Source organism: Lissotriton vulgaris, chromosome 12 (assembly GCF_964263255.1).
Source record: "Lissotriton vulgaris chromosome 12, aLisVul1.2, whole genome shotgun sequence".
Lineage (NCBI taxonomy): Eukaryota > Metazoa > Chordata > Amphibia > Caudata > Salamandridae > Lissotriton > Lissotriton vulgaris.
Genome location: NC_141700.1, coordinates 185319998 through 185335126, shown reverse-complemented (window position 1 = coordinate 185335126; position 15129 = coordinate 185319998).

Genomic DNA, 15129 nt, shown 5'->3' with positions numbered 1-15129 from the left:
TCTACTATCAATGTAATCGGCAGCATTATTGCTCTTTGTAAAAAAGTTAAAACAAACATTTGCAATATAACACACAGAGCAGGGGAAAAAACAGAGTAGTGAGTGATGAAAAAATTGCTACTACTACTCACCAAGCCCGGGGACCTCCACTCCCAGCAGGTCGAGCAGGTCACGCTCCCTGTCCAGGATATCCGTCCAGCGGTGGGTCACCTGGTTGTAGGTGCGCTGGACCCCCGAGATGTCAAACAGGGCCCGGCACACCTGCTCCCACCGCTTCCGTCGCTCCTGGTGGTTGGTGTAGCCAGCAGCGATCCTGCCGCCTGCCGCGATGGTCCTGGGGAGGCGGCGCTGTACATAGAAAACCAGTGCGCCCACCTCCTCAGGGCTGAAGATCTCCCTGGGCACCACCATTTCCGCCCTTAAACGGCCACACGGGAGCCGGGCACGGGCTGCGGGGCCCGTCTTGGGCAGCTTCACTGCTGGCTTCACCATGGTCTGGGCAGGTGGTAGCAACAAGGAGAAAAAATGAAAAAGAATAAGACTAGGGAAGAAGAAAATAAAAGTTTAAAAAAGTAGTTGAAAAGTAAACAAAAGTAGCCTAAAACACAAAAATATAAAGCTAGAAAACTAGAGGGATAGATAATAATTTAAATAGATTCAAAAAATATTAAAACAAGCAAAGGATGGCAGAGATATAGAGAGGATTAGAAACACCATGCCCAGACACATAGGAATGAATGAAAAACAAGATGGCGGCCCGATCACGTGCGCGTAAGTAAGTTCGCACGCGATTTCTCTCGCGAACTCGTGCGAACTTGTATTCGCAAGGCACTCATTCCGCGAGATTACACATAGCGGGCGGAAACGGAAATACGTCACGCAAACAAAATGGCGGCGCCCATACTCGACCTTGGGGTAATTCGCACGAGTTCGCGGCTTCCACGGTCGATTTCTCACAACGCCGCGCCTCGCGAATAGCGCAAAATGACAGAAAAACGATTTTTGCAAAAGCAAAAGCAATGAGCAGGTGCAAAAGTTCAACCTCATCATTTGTAACCATTCCCTGTAGTGCTTCCTGAAGGGGCTCTCCAGAATTCGGTTAGGTTCCTGTTAAAAAAAATTACATTGCAACAAAAAGGAAAAGGAAAGGAAAGGGAGCAGACAAGCAGGTGCCAGCCTTCATTAATGTCAGTTGGGGCAGGGCAGGTGTTGTTGTAATTTAATTTTGCAAAACTTAAAGCACTTAGCAGGTGTGCTTTGCTTTGCCACAATAATGTACACTCACTGGTCAACCAGAGGGTGCTGTGATGACACCGAGGGTGGCATGGGTGTGCCAGCCAGAGGGTGGCATGGGTGAACCAGAGTGCCAGTGTTGACAGAGGATGGCAGTGCTTTGCTTTGCCCCAATATTGTACACTGGTGAACCAGAGGGTGCTGTGATGACACAGAGGGTGACATGGGTGAGCCAGAGGGTGGCATGGGTGAACAAAGAGAGTGCCAGTGGTGACAGAGGGTGGCAGTGATGAAGAAAGGCTTGCAAACAGGCTGAGCATGTAGAAACAACAAGTTCGCAAAACTGGCGACCTGACAAGTAAGTTCGCAATTTGCGAAATTGTACAAAACCCTCGCGAACTTGCAGAAACCCGTGCGAACACAAAAAATAAATCCGCAAAATCCGCGAGGATTTGCGGATTTTGCGGATTTTCGCAATCCGCAAATTCGCAAATCCGCAAATTCGCGGATTGCGAATCCGCAAAATCCGCCCATGCCTACTAAGGATTCAATGAGAGGTTAATTTGTATTGCTCAATGCTTGAGCAATAAAAATTATCCTTTCTTCAAATCCTGAGAGTGGGAATTATTGGAATCTGGTTGGTATGTATATATATATATATATATATATATATATATATATATATATATATATATATATATATATATATACATATATATATATATATATATATATATATATATATATAGAGATAGATAGATAGATAGATAGATAGATAGATAGATAGATAGATAGATAGATAGATAGCGGCTGTGGCTGCAAAACGCGTCTTGACAGAAAAGGAATAAAAAAACTTGGATGCAAATACCTTGGGTCCATGTCCAGATTGCGGCAAGCAGTGCTCATCAGTGAGTCTGCGCGAGTCGAACTTTGGAGTTTTGCATATATATATATATATATATATTACCTACTGGCGGTCGCCAGTAGGTAGTTATAGTTAGGATTTTTTTCAATGTTAAATCTCAAAATTCAATTTGGAATAACTTTGGCGCCGGTTGACGAATCTGCCTGAAAAGTTCCTCAAAATGGCCTCGTTGAGCTCTGGTCCTTCCCTGAAAGTTTGGGGGGGATGCGTCAAGCGGGGGCCGAGATAAAAGGGGGGTCCCAAAATGCGTTTTCCCCATGTTAATTTCCATAGGGCGGTCGACCTCACTTTTAGCCCGAACGGCTGAATGGATTTACACCAAATTTGGCAAAATTGTAGGGACTGGTAGCCCGATGTGCCTTTGCTATGTCTCAAGATATGTGCTCCAGTGGATTTTGAGTAATTTACGTTTAAAAAAATATATATATCTATGGCAGCGCCCCGGTACGCGCTACGGGCGCGCCACGCGACTTGCGCACAGAAAGCTGATTGGCTCTCCGGTGTCTGTAAACATTCCAAACAGTCCGGAGCGGCCGCCATCTTGTGTCTCGGTAGGATCGAGACACAAGAGGTGGCAAAAACAAAGGGGGAAATGACCATAAGGGGGCAGGGGTAGACCCCCCTGAACCCCTAGGTTTGATGTGGGGGTCATAAAAGGGCCCAGCGGGGCATACATTGTTTTTTTTTTTTTTTTCGATTTTTGTGGGGGGAGCGCCTGGTACGCGCACCGGGGAGCGGACCGGGGAGCGTGCCATGGGGGGGAAAAGAAAGACAGTTTTTAAAAAATGTAGCATTTTCATATAAATTGGAGGTAGTTCTGAAAAGAACTGTTTTTTTTTCTTTTTGTTGTTTTATATTTTTTGTTTTGTTTTTTGGAACAGTTTTTTTTTTTTCGATTTTCAGAACAATTTTATATTTTTTTTGTAGTTTTTATGGGGTGAAACAAAAGACAGGGAAATGAAAACAGCTCAACTGGAGCAAAAAAAGTAGAAAAACATTAAAGTTGCTTGCTGCAGTGATGGTTGTCTGCAGCTCGATTAAGTAAAGTGATGCTCTGCACACCATATGATATTGTTTTGTTGCAATAGATGCAAACAAATTTAAATTTTGAAAACTTGGTTTGGACATTAGGGACCATCTCCCTAGCCTCTGCAGCGGAGTGGGTTGGTTGGAGGTGCTGGAAGTAGAAGGATGGGGAGGGTTCTTGGTCAGTTCCCTGACTTCTGCTCTTGAATAATTGTTTGGGTGCTTCCTCTGCATATGCCTTATCATTGAGTGGTTCCCAAACGAATATTTCTTGTTTGGGTTCCCTCTTGACAGTTCTTGGTCACAGATGAGGCAAGTCACCTTTGCTGGATTTACTTTTTTGGCACCCCTTGGCATTTTGAAAAACTCCCAAATAAAATGTTCTTTGGGTTTGTATGGGGGGTTGTCCTCGGGCAGATATTGCCTCTCCTCCTGCTCCTCTTCGTCCTCCTCTTCTTCATGACCACCAATGTGGTCTTGTGGTGGTCCTTGTGGTGGTGGTGGAGGTGGTGGTGGTGCAGATGCACCTGCAGCTGCTACTACTGAAGCCATTTCTCACAGAATGCAGGTCTTCTTCACTCAAACAACAAAGTGAAAATGAGGAAAAAAGGTGGGGTCTTTCATCATTTGGAAAACAAAACTGTTGTGAACCAATCAAAAGTGTTATTTTCAGGTCACATGACCCGACGCGCTTACGCTACACGCCCCGGGGCGCGTTGCGTAAGCGCGTCGAATGCTTCCGGGTGCGTTTACGCCGTGCGTATCACGCGGACGCGGCTACGCAATACGTCGCGATCATGTTTTCGTTCGCGACATTGGCGCTAACGGGACGCTTCCTGGTTCGCACACCGGGTCACTTCAAACGAGTACGCTCTCCGGGGCGCTCACCGGGGCGCGCACCGGGAGCGCTGCAAGCCAAAAAAAAAAATAACAAATTAAAAAAAAAATGGGAAAAATTGTAGGGACTGGTAGCCCGATGTGCCTTTGCTATACTCAAGTGGTTTTTACGAAAATTAACTTTCAAAAAAATATATATTGTGCTAGATTGGGCTATATATATGTTAGAGCCCAAATGTAGCCCAAATGTAGCCCAATGTAGCACAATGTAGCCCAATGTAGCCTAAAGATGGCCACCAGAGACAAAAAAAACAAATGTAGCCCAAATATCAGCCATATGTAGCCCAACTATAGCGCAATGATAGAATGTACCAGAGTGTTCTAAAGAACAACTAGAGCGTTAACAGTCTTACTTATAAAGTGAGACTTATAGTTAGGAATTAGCATTTAAAAAACCTATGAAATTCACTGAATAAAACATAGGTTTCACACCAGTTATAGTTAGGAATTAGCATTTAAAAAACCTATTAAATTCACTGAAAAAACCATAGGTTTCACACCAGTTATAGTTACCTGGAAATTTTACTGACATAAAACCATTGAAATTCCACGTTATAGTTAGTTGGACTCACTATAACTTGCGCGCCTGCAATGCACTGCTGATGACGTCACATATTACATCACTCATGACATGGTCAGTGACATCACTCATGACATCACTGATGACTCCATCCTTGTGACAGTGTGACAGACCTCCTTTCAGTGTAATGTAACCCTTGAAACACATATTCAAAAATAGAAACTAACATTTACAAAAAAGTGGAGATACCTATACCAGTTACAACAACCACTTCAGTATTTCCACCATTTATATACACATCCACTCATTCACCAACAGTTCTATATAGTCATTCATACATATACTCACTTATCATATGTAGTGAGACACCTTTACATCCGTTAACACACCGACAGTCTTCCAAAAGTTACTCACACACATACTCACACATGCAAATAAACTATTGAACATCTATTTATTTGCATATACAGCTATACACACACTAGCACATTACTTCTAAGGAAACTTACACATACTTACTCTCTTAAACAATCACTTATAGAAACACATACTTATTTAAACAGGAACTCTTTCAATCTCTCACTCTCACATATACTCACTTATATACATCAATACTCACATATACTAGATTAAAACATATGTAGTTACTCATAAAGACACTAGTGAGACAGTCATTCACTCACTAACACACACATATACACACTCTTCTACCCATACAGTCCTGCACATATGCTGTCTTCAAAACACATACAAACAGTGAGTTAGTCATTGATGCATCTATGTGCTAAGTAACACCCCCACCAAACCATACAGACGCTCATACTGATACTAAAAAAAAACATCTAATAACACATATACACACACATGTAGCTACTCACCAACCCATGCAGCCACTTATACACAAAGTGAAACACTGATACAAACATTTAAATATTTAAACAATACTCGCTAATATATGTATTCACTAAGATACACTTAATAAGCCAGTTAACCAATCAATTTTTTTTTTAAAAACATCCATTAAGACACTTATTTAAACATTTATTCTTCCATCAACCTTTACATATACATATATAAAACATATTTATTTTTTCAGAAAGACACACATTCACTGGATGGTGTCATCAGTGATGTCATGAGTGATGTCACTGACCATGTCATGAGTGATGTAATATGTGACGTCATCAGCAGTGCATTGCAAGCGCGCAAGTTATAGTGAGTCCAACTAACTATAACGTGGAATTTCAATGGTTTTATGTCAGTAGAATTTCTGGGTAACTATAACTGGTGTGAAACCTATGGTTTTTTCAGTGAATATATATATATATATATTTGTCATAATAATATAATATTTAAATGCTTTTAAATGATAATATAATTAAAACATTTTAGTTTCATTAAAATGTTATATAGATATATGTTAATATATATGTAGGTTAGGCTCTCAATGCTTTTCAAAATGTTATTGCTCGAGTGAGCACTTCCCAACAGCAGTCTCACAGGACGCGTTTCGGCTTATGTATATATGTATGTGTTTTTATCTTTTTGAAAGCACGTTTATTTGTAATATTTTTTACATGATATATTACATATATTTTATTTTTATTAAATTAATCCTTGTATTCACTATCTTTTATTTTTAATATTTTAATTTATATATATTTAAAAATCAATATTTAATACAACTATATTATAATCAACAATATATATTTTTTCTTATATTTTAGCAGTTACCTTTTTAAGTATCGGTGGTCGATATTTTTCTAGTTAGTATTTTTGCCTCAATTCTTTTTGCAGATCGATGTTTCACTAGTCGATATTTTGTCAGTGAATCAGTTTGCTCACTGTATGACTTGTTTGTGTGCCAAAACCCCCCAAAAAGAAATGTTGCAAAAAAGGAATTGTGTTATTTTGGAGAGTCATAAGGGGAGACAACTTCTATGAAAAATTAGAAATACTACACCCAATGTAGCCAATGAAACACTTTGGGACCTATTACGATGGCGGGCGAACACCGCAACGTAGCACGGGTCCAACCGCCGAAGTTGTGGCGGCCCCGTCATGCAAATTAGGATGCGCCCACCACACTGGCAGGCGCATCCTCGAAATTAACATTGCAGCGGGCAGGGATTTAAGCAGCACCCGCCGCAATGTTAATGCCCATGTTGTCATTGGCATGCACAACGTGACAGTCACAGCGCGGTGCCTGTCACCTTGTGCATGGCAATGATGGGGCATACCATGCAAACCCACCAGTGCAGCTATTCACACCGCTCACACCCCGGGGACCCAGAGTGGGCCCCCAAGGAGATTTCCTGCATGCAGCCATACATCCTAATATGGAAGTTGTTGCCTGCAATGCACCACCACCATATTGAGTCCCATTTCTGCACGGCTGGCAATTGGACCAGCGGTGCCCCCACCATACTAATATGGCAGGGTTGAACCAGGGACATTTGGCGGGCAATTCGCCCGATATCATAAAGGGCCCCTAAGAATTTATGTCCATTTTTGTTGTGGGGACTCTGAGGTTTGAAAGAGAGTCTCCTTGTTCACCTGCTAGCAATAGAGGCCATTCCCCAATGTATAGCATAGATATTTGACTTATTAAGTAGCTACAAAACAGTTTTAGGGTTCAATGTCAACCTGGCTCTTTCAAAGACTTTCAAAATGTATCTTTAAACATTGTAGGTGATCCTCCTAAGCTGAATTGTAAATGATGATGCCATCATGATAGACTGCTGTATAGTCCACATGTGTTGTGAGTAGCTACTCCTTAAGGCCTTAAAATATTGCGGGGGCATCATAAAAGCCAAAGGGTAAGACTTTGAATAGATTTATAACAAAAGCTATTTTTATCCCTCTAATAGTTTCATAGTTACTTATCGGCAAGGTTCTGTCTAATCCTTTTTGTTGGTTTGCAACAATATATTGTTTTTGTGTGCTTTCCTGAGCAGTATGGTGTGTGCAAATCAGACATAACACAAGTGACTATTCTTCTGAACATGAAAGTCTTATTTAATATCCATTGTGAACTTTACAGGGAAACAGAGCTATGTACTCATACCAAAATCTAAATTTAATAAGCATGCCAGTCGGAGAGACTGTGCCAGTGAAAATGACCATAAGTTACTTTGCTGGTCCATTAGCTACTATACACATAATGCCTACCAGCTACTATGCCATAACATTCCTACATTTATTATGCAGAGAGAAGGAGATCTAATAATGTGCACATTATTATTCGCTCACCCTTCAGTATCTCTAGCCTATTGTTCTTCACATTGCCCTGCATGAGAGCTTTTTGTGCTCACTCATATACACTCATTCTCTCTCTAGCCCTTGTGAAATAAGCAGGTAAAAGTAGGAGGGGCAAGCACTGTTCAAGACACGTAGACCTGTACAAGACCAGGACAATTGTTGTGCACAGTAAACTCACAACTTGGCCTCCTGAGTAGCAAAAAAATGTTTGGATGTCGACGTGGCTGAAAAAAGTAAATAGTGAGAACCGCAATACAGAACTGAAATGTCTATATGAGGCAGTGAGATCAGAAATCTGAGCCAGAATTATGACTTTGATATCTGTTCACCAGTGCCAGAATAAACTCTGTGACAGCCTCTAGCCAGTCAACATTTTGGGGAATCCCTTGCAAACTATCTCCTAATCCCAATGCACCTGAATTGTTTTACAAACTAACAGCTGCCAGAAGATGAGCTTTTAAGAGACAAAGAGGCCGATTATGATGTCGGTCGGAAGGCCTCCAAATGCTAGTCAAAAGCTTTACAATGACAGTCAGAGGCTTTCCGACCGACACTGTCAGTTTGCGGTCCGACCGTAGAATTACGATGTCGGCGGTCGGATCGTTAACCAGTCAGCCATTCTCACATGGTTCCGAACGGATCTCAGAGTCTTCCGGTTGATCAGAACCATACTGTAATCCATTATTAACAGCGTTTCCACTGTTGGGATTGCGATGTTGCTTTCCCACAGCCTTTCCGTGCCAGCCTTTCCAACACAGAAAGGCTGTTGGAGAGTGACTTTGGGGGCTCCCTAGCAGGGCCCCCTTCACCCAGCGGCCTATGGTTAGTGGCCGAGGCATTACTTGGGTGACCACTGTAAATCCATGCACTGTGTGGCAGGCACTATGGGGTGCCTGCCACAGGTTGCAGTGTTTTACACACACACCCATTTTTTTATGGGAGCCTGTATTGCGACCTGTTTATGGCAGTAACACAGGCTCCCATAGAGAAATGTATCAAACCGAACAGTGTTCAGTGGCATCATAATCAGGCGGTCGGAACCACCGACTGGAGGTCAGTCAGTCCTGAGACTGAGACGGTATCGGTCAGATCGACATCATAATAAGCCCCAAACTCTTATGCGAATCTGATGTCTCTGGTTTATGTACTTTAAGTTGGTAATAGGTTAATTTCATTAATGCAGTATTTTTTCTATAGAGTCTTTGATGTAAAGTTTTCATTTCTTTGAATTGATTAATTTTTTTCTATCTTTTGGAAACAATATTTAAGAAATGTTTATTGCAATTTTCTTTCAAGATCGAATAAATATAATTTTGATCCATTCTCGAGGGGGCCCTAAAAGGAGTGGGGCCCTAGGCCGGTGCCTACTTTGCCTATTTGGTAATGCAGAACTGCTGTTCATGCCAAAAGAAATCAGCTCAGTTTGTTAGCAAGTGTTTAAAAAGGGAGAGAAGCCAAATACGGGTGCAACAGTTCTATCGCAACTACAGAAATGCCATGATGAGGTCAATCTAACAGCAAATCTGTAGGCTTACCGCATGGTATTGAAGTGAAGGGTTTCTAAGTGGGAGTGCTGCCCGGTGGCTCAGACCGCTAAAACTGTAGCTGTTAAGAAAAATGTTAGTATTATTAAACGAGCACGAGGAAAAAACGAATACATGGAAGGGTGCGTGTTTATTTGCATGTTCAGAGAATGAAACTGGCACCCAAAGACATTTTTGCGAAATCCAATAATGTATGTGCATTCCTAAATGTATAGACATATTTCAAAAACTATTATATAGAATATGATTACTGATAGGGAGCATATTCCCCATCAAAACATTTCCTTCTTGCTGTAAAAAGTTAACCAGAAACTACTTCTGAGCAGTCGTCCCAGAGGGACAGGTAGGTCTTAATTGCTTTTCACCACTAACCATGATCATTTTAAAGTAAGATCTGATGAGGGCATTAGAAATTAATGTAATACTTTGACAGCATTTCCCTTAATACGTCAGTCTTCTCCCACGAAATTGAAATGTTGACTGCCCCATTAGAAACATTTTGTTCCCTTTGGGAGACCTGATTACACTACAGGAAACTTCATGTGACAGCCAAATCTTTTCTAGTTATCAACATTGAGCTATTGCTGAAGTGATTTTCATCAGAAACATGAAGGATAAATTATGGTGCCAGGAGAAATAGTGCCCATCGATAGTCCTTAGTTACTGTCTAAAAATATTTAAAACCACTGTAAGGCTTACAGGGGCAGGTGTGATACATCCTTCCTAAATACTTGCCTGACAGTACAATTACAATCCTAAAGTAGCACTGAATAATAGCAGACTTACTGGTGCTTTGCTGTTGGTAATACTCTGGCTCACATAGTACTTTGCTCCTAAAAGCACAGTTATTCTGAATTCTCCTTTGGATAACACAACTATACTTAGGTTCTATTCCTATAAATAGTGTGCTCAGGGGCGGCTGGCACAGGTAGGAGCGGTGGCATAGTGGGGCGGGGCTTGGGAAGAGCTGGATGGGTAAAATTAAATAAAAAATAAATAAAACCACTTACCTTGCACTCACCACATCACCCTTGCCCCACCCCTCTTACCTGTGTCTCCAACACTGAGTGTTCTTCAAAGAGCCTATACTGATAATACAAAAAATCACTCAGTGCTCTGATGAAATGGCACACAAGATAACGCTTGTTAAATATTAGGCTCAATCAGCACACTGTTGCTGATAATACTAAACACAGCTGGCCTATTAGTAGCAGTAGTAGTAGTAGTTGCTCCACTTAAATCACACCAACCCACAGCCGCGGCCGGCAGTGGGAGTACCTGCAAGGCGGTGACGTGGGGAGGGGGAGGGGCAGGGTGGGGGTAGTAATGTATGGATTATGGAGCTTCCCAGGTAAGTAAACATTTAAATAAATAAAACGAATTTTGTTGAGTGCACTGCATCCCCAAATGTGATGCAGTGCGCGCAACAAAATTAGTTTTATTTATTTAATTGTTTACTTATCTGTAAAACTCCGTAATCCATACATTACTACCCCCACCCTGCCCTTCCCTCTCCCGATGTCACCGCCCTGCAGGTACTCCCACTGCCGGCCGTGGCTGCCAACCCATAGGCCAAGGATGGGCTCAAGAACAGAGGTGACAGTTCATTGTTTTCCCTTTTTTAGTGACACTTTCAGCTGCTGCTGCCAGCACTGTTCTGCTGATGCTGATTTTCCAAGAATGTTGAATGTTACCTCCATAGGGAGGAAGTTTACATTTTTGTTGAAAATTTACCACATGACAATGTAGAAATGCATCTTGACAATAACATAGGCAATGCATGTCAATATAAAGGTTATAGAAATGTGCTTTTATTAAATGTGCAAACAGAGAAAATGACATCATGAAATGTTTTAAAGATTTTAAGACTTTTGTGAGAGGAGATGTTACTATTTCCTGTACTTAAAGGTGAAGAGGCCTTGAGCCTTCCTAATACAGGACATTTAACACTAGGATTTTTGATCATTTGTAAGGAAAATTATATGAGATGAAGCCAACCCCCAGATCCATTCAATATAGAGTTTTTAATGCATGGGACAAGGTTGCAAGTGAAAAAGAAAGAGAAAAATATCAGAGGAGAACCAATATAGTAGTGAAGAATTATGCAAATGCCCAGTGAGATGAGGAACAGTGTAGATGGAGGAAGGCAATTATAGAAGAAACTAGATTATATCCTGCAAATACATCAGAAGCTGAAAAGAAAGGAAAAGACAAAAATCTCATAAAAAAAGAGGAAAATGAGTCAAATACAGATTACGGTGATTAAATATTCGAACAAATGTTAAACTCCCGACCACCACAATATGCGATCCCTTTTGATTAGAACGAATTAGGTGCTAGTTTAGGTCCAACAGTGGCTACTGCCCTACAGATCTGGGTATTACACTAATTGAAAGACCTTGCAAATTCTGCAACTTGTATCGCCAGTTGTGACCCAATCACAAGTTATAATTCCTACAATGACACCTATGGATGCAGTGACTAGCACATCCCCGGTACCTATAGTTCCTGCTCAAACTACAACTCGAGCTGATTCAAGTGCTCCTCCAGTAGCAGAAACACATTCAGATACACAGCAAGGATCTACTTCTAGATTTGTTCCGACTTCTAGATTATATGAAAGCCCCCACAGATGATACAAACACTGAGAGATGGCGAGAATTTATTCTTTACTCCTCCAATAGCTTCTGCTGAGCTAAATGTCAATGAGGAAGAACATATTCCAGCTTGGGTTGAGGAGATGACAGGAAATAGGAAGGAAGAGAGTGTTAAAGCACAAGAAAAATCAGAGATGGAAAAGTAAAGGCTGTTAGACAAACCCACATTGAAAATGGAATTATAAGAACTAACAAAAAGATGTTTGGAGTTTAAACATCTAGAGCAGTATCAGAGAAAATATTTAATTTGCCTGTATAAGGAAATTACATGAAGAGCAGCATTGGTGCATGATAGGTTTACTGCAATAGCAAAGAAATATGACATAGACCTTAGCACAAATTTGAATCTACACAAGAGCTATAGGGTTCATATGGATGATCCAGCCTTAGAAAACATGAGGGTTACACAAATGCATTTGCACATTGTATATTTAGTCAAATACATTCGCAGATGGAAAGAGACATTTTAAATTAGATGGGCAAAAAAACATAAAAAGAAAGAAAAAAGAGTCAGCCATTGCAGGAAGCCAGAGTGAGCACGATGAGATAGAGGCGATAAGTTACCTACTTAGAGAAATAGCAACAGGAATGTATGTACATGTTCCTTGGAGTTGAGGGGATCTGTCAGCATTCACAAATACATTTCCCAAATTGAGAGACATGCCAGTGTAGTGGTATGCACAAGTGGAAAGGTTCATAAAGATTTCGAAGGTGTTGTGGACTGATTTAAATAAACTCTTCAACATTGTCTTACCTGCTGATTTATAGACTGAATGTAAGACTGTGATACAATGTCTTAAAGAAGAACCAGTGAGGGAAGTTAGAATTAATACAACCTCACATGTTGTGATGGAAAAATGTGAAGCAGTTATTACCTTCATAAAGGGCAGAGCACCTCCGAAAAAGTTGGATTGGCAAAAGATTATAAGAACTACCCAAGAAACAAAAGAAACTATGCATGAATATTATGAGAGATCATTGCAGGTATTTTAGCAGCACAGTAGACATGAATATTCTGAGGAGAAGGATATGGGGATTTTTGTATTCTAGTTTGTTTTAGGGCTGAAGTCAGAGATCTGTTCACACATAGCTCAAATCGTGATCTATTGGCAGAATACATCACTAGATGAAATTTTGAAATACACAAAATACCACAGTGACGATTTAGACATGAAGCAGAAAAAAATAAAAGAGAAATTCATGTTAGCAAAATGAAGCTGCCTCAGAAAGGTTTTCAGAACTCTTCTTTTACATGTAATTAAGGAAACATTCAAGGAGTTATTGTGCCACAGGTTGGTTTTCAGGAAATTCAAGAAGGGATGAATGTGTTACAGGGTAGAGGGGGATTTGTTCCTGTGGGTACAGGTTCTGGAGCACAGATTGCTACTATGAGATATATTACTGCCTGTCACATCTGTCATACAGTTGGACATTGGAAGAGGGAATGTTGATATAATCCTGACAATGCTGGAGGAAATGTACAGATGCCGCGAGGTATATAAACTCAAAATGTGCCCGCTCAGCAATTGCAAATGCCAATGCAGGTACAGTCTCCAATGATATTTGTTGCACCTGCACAGATGGGAAACCGAAGTTTGATCTAAATCAAATGCCAAAAACGACTACCAATGACTGACTGACTGACTGACTGAATACCAATCCATTTCAGAATGCTATGGCACTAGTTCAAAATCCAAACCAGAATGCATTGCAACAATTCCTGGTTTTTGAAAATGATGGTTCCAATTCGGATAATTCTCAATGATGGTGCCTGAGAGGGGAGGAAGAATGTGTACTTGGAGCAGTCTTAAAGGTAGACAAGAGTAGTAATTGTAAATGCAGACGTCTATGGTCACCCCCTATCAATTCCTATTGATACTGTTCCACTGTTAAAACAGTGGAGGTCCCAGACCTACCTCTCTCAGTGAAAACTATCCAAGTTGTAAGAGTTACAAATAAACAAATCCTAAACCATGTCTCTGAAAAGGTTCCATTATAAATAGTCTTATTTATTGCAAAATTCCAATTTTTTATTTGTCATTCAAGTCCTGTGAACCTGCTTGGAAAGGATTCATTGTGCATGTTAAGTTGCACTATAGATTGCATGCTGGATGGTGTGGCTTTCCAGGGAAAGACATTGAACACATTAAAGGTATAGAACCAGTCCTAACCATTGTGAGAAAATATGCTGCATATCCCAGAACATCACCATATCATTTGACACCAGAGACAATTGCAGGAATCCAACCAGTGATAGATGACATGTTACAAAAAGGATTCCTGATGGATCTGATTGGAATTCCATGTAACTCTCCAATTATGGCCTTGCAAAAACCCAATGGTAAATACAGGATAGTTCAAGATTTACAAAACTTAAATGAAATAGTAGGGTCCTGTGGTACTGGATCAAGCTACCATATTGTTTCAAATCCCATATACTGCAGTGTGGTTTACCGTTATCGACCTGTGTCAGGCATTCTTCTTGGTGCCATTGCATGAGGAAAGTGAATGTCTTTATTCCTTTATATTCCAGCAGAAGGCATTAATGTACTGTCATGTCCCCCAAAGGTATAAATATAGTCTATCCTTTTTTAATCAAGGCAAATCAACCCTCGTGCAATACATAGATGACCTGCTTATGGCATCAGAAATGCGAGATGTATATAAACATGACACCATTGCACTTTTGAGCCACCTGGCTGAGAATGGACACAAAGTTTCTCCAGGGAAACTGCAGCATTATCAAAAAGAGGTTCAATATCTGGGACACCTTATTGCGAAAGGTAGCTAGGAAAGTGTTGCCAGAGAGAGTGGAAACAATTTTGCAAATGAATCCACCACAAACTCAAAAGGAAATCGGAATGTTTTTAGGAATGGTTGGCTACTGTAGATAGTGAATACCAAATTTTTCTTTGGTGGCCAAGCCTCTGCTGAGGTTGACATACAGAGACATGTCTGATCTATAGGACAAAGAATGTACAAAAGCATTCCTAGAGCTGAAAGAGAAATTATGCCAGATACAGAACATAATTTACATTGTTTTGCAGCAGGAGAGATGAGTGCATT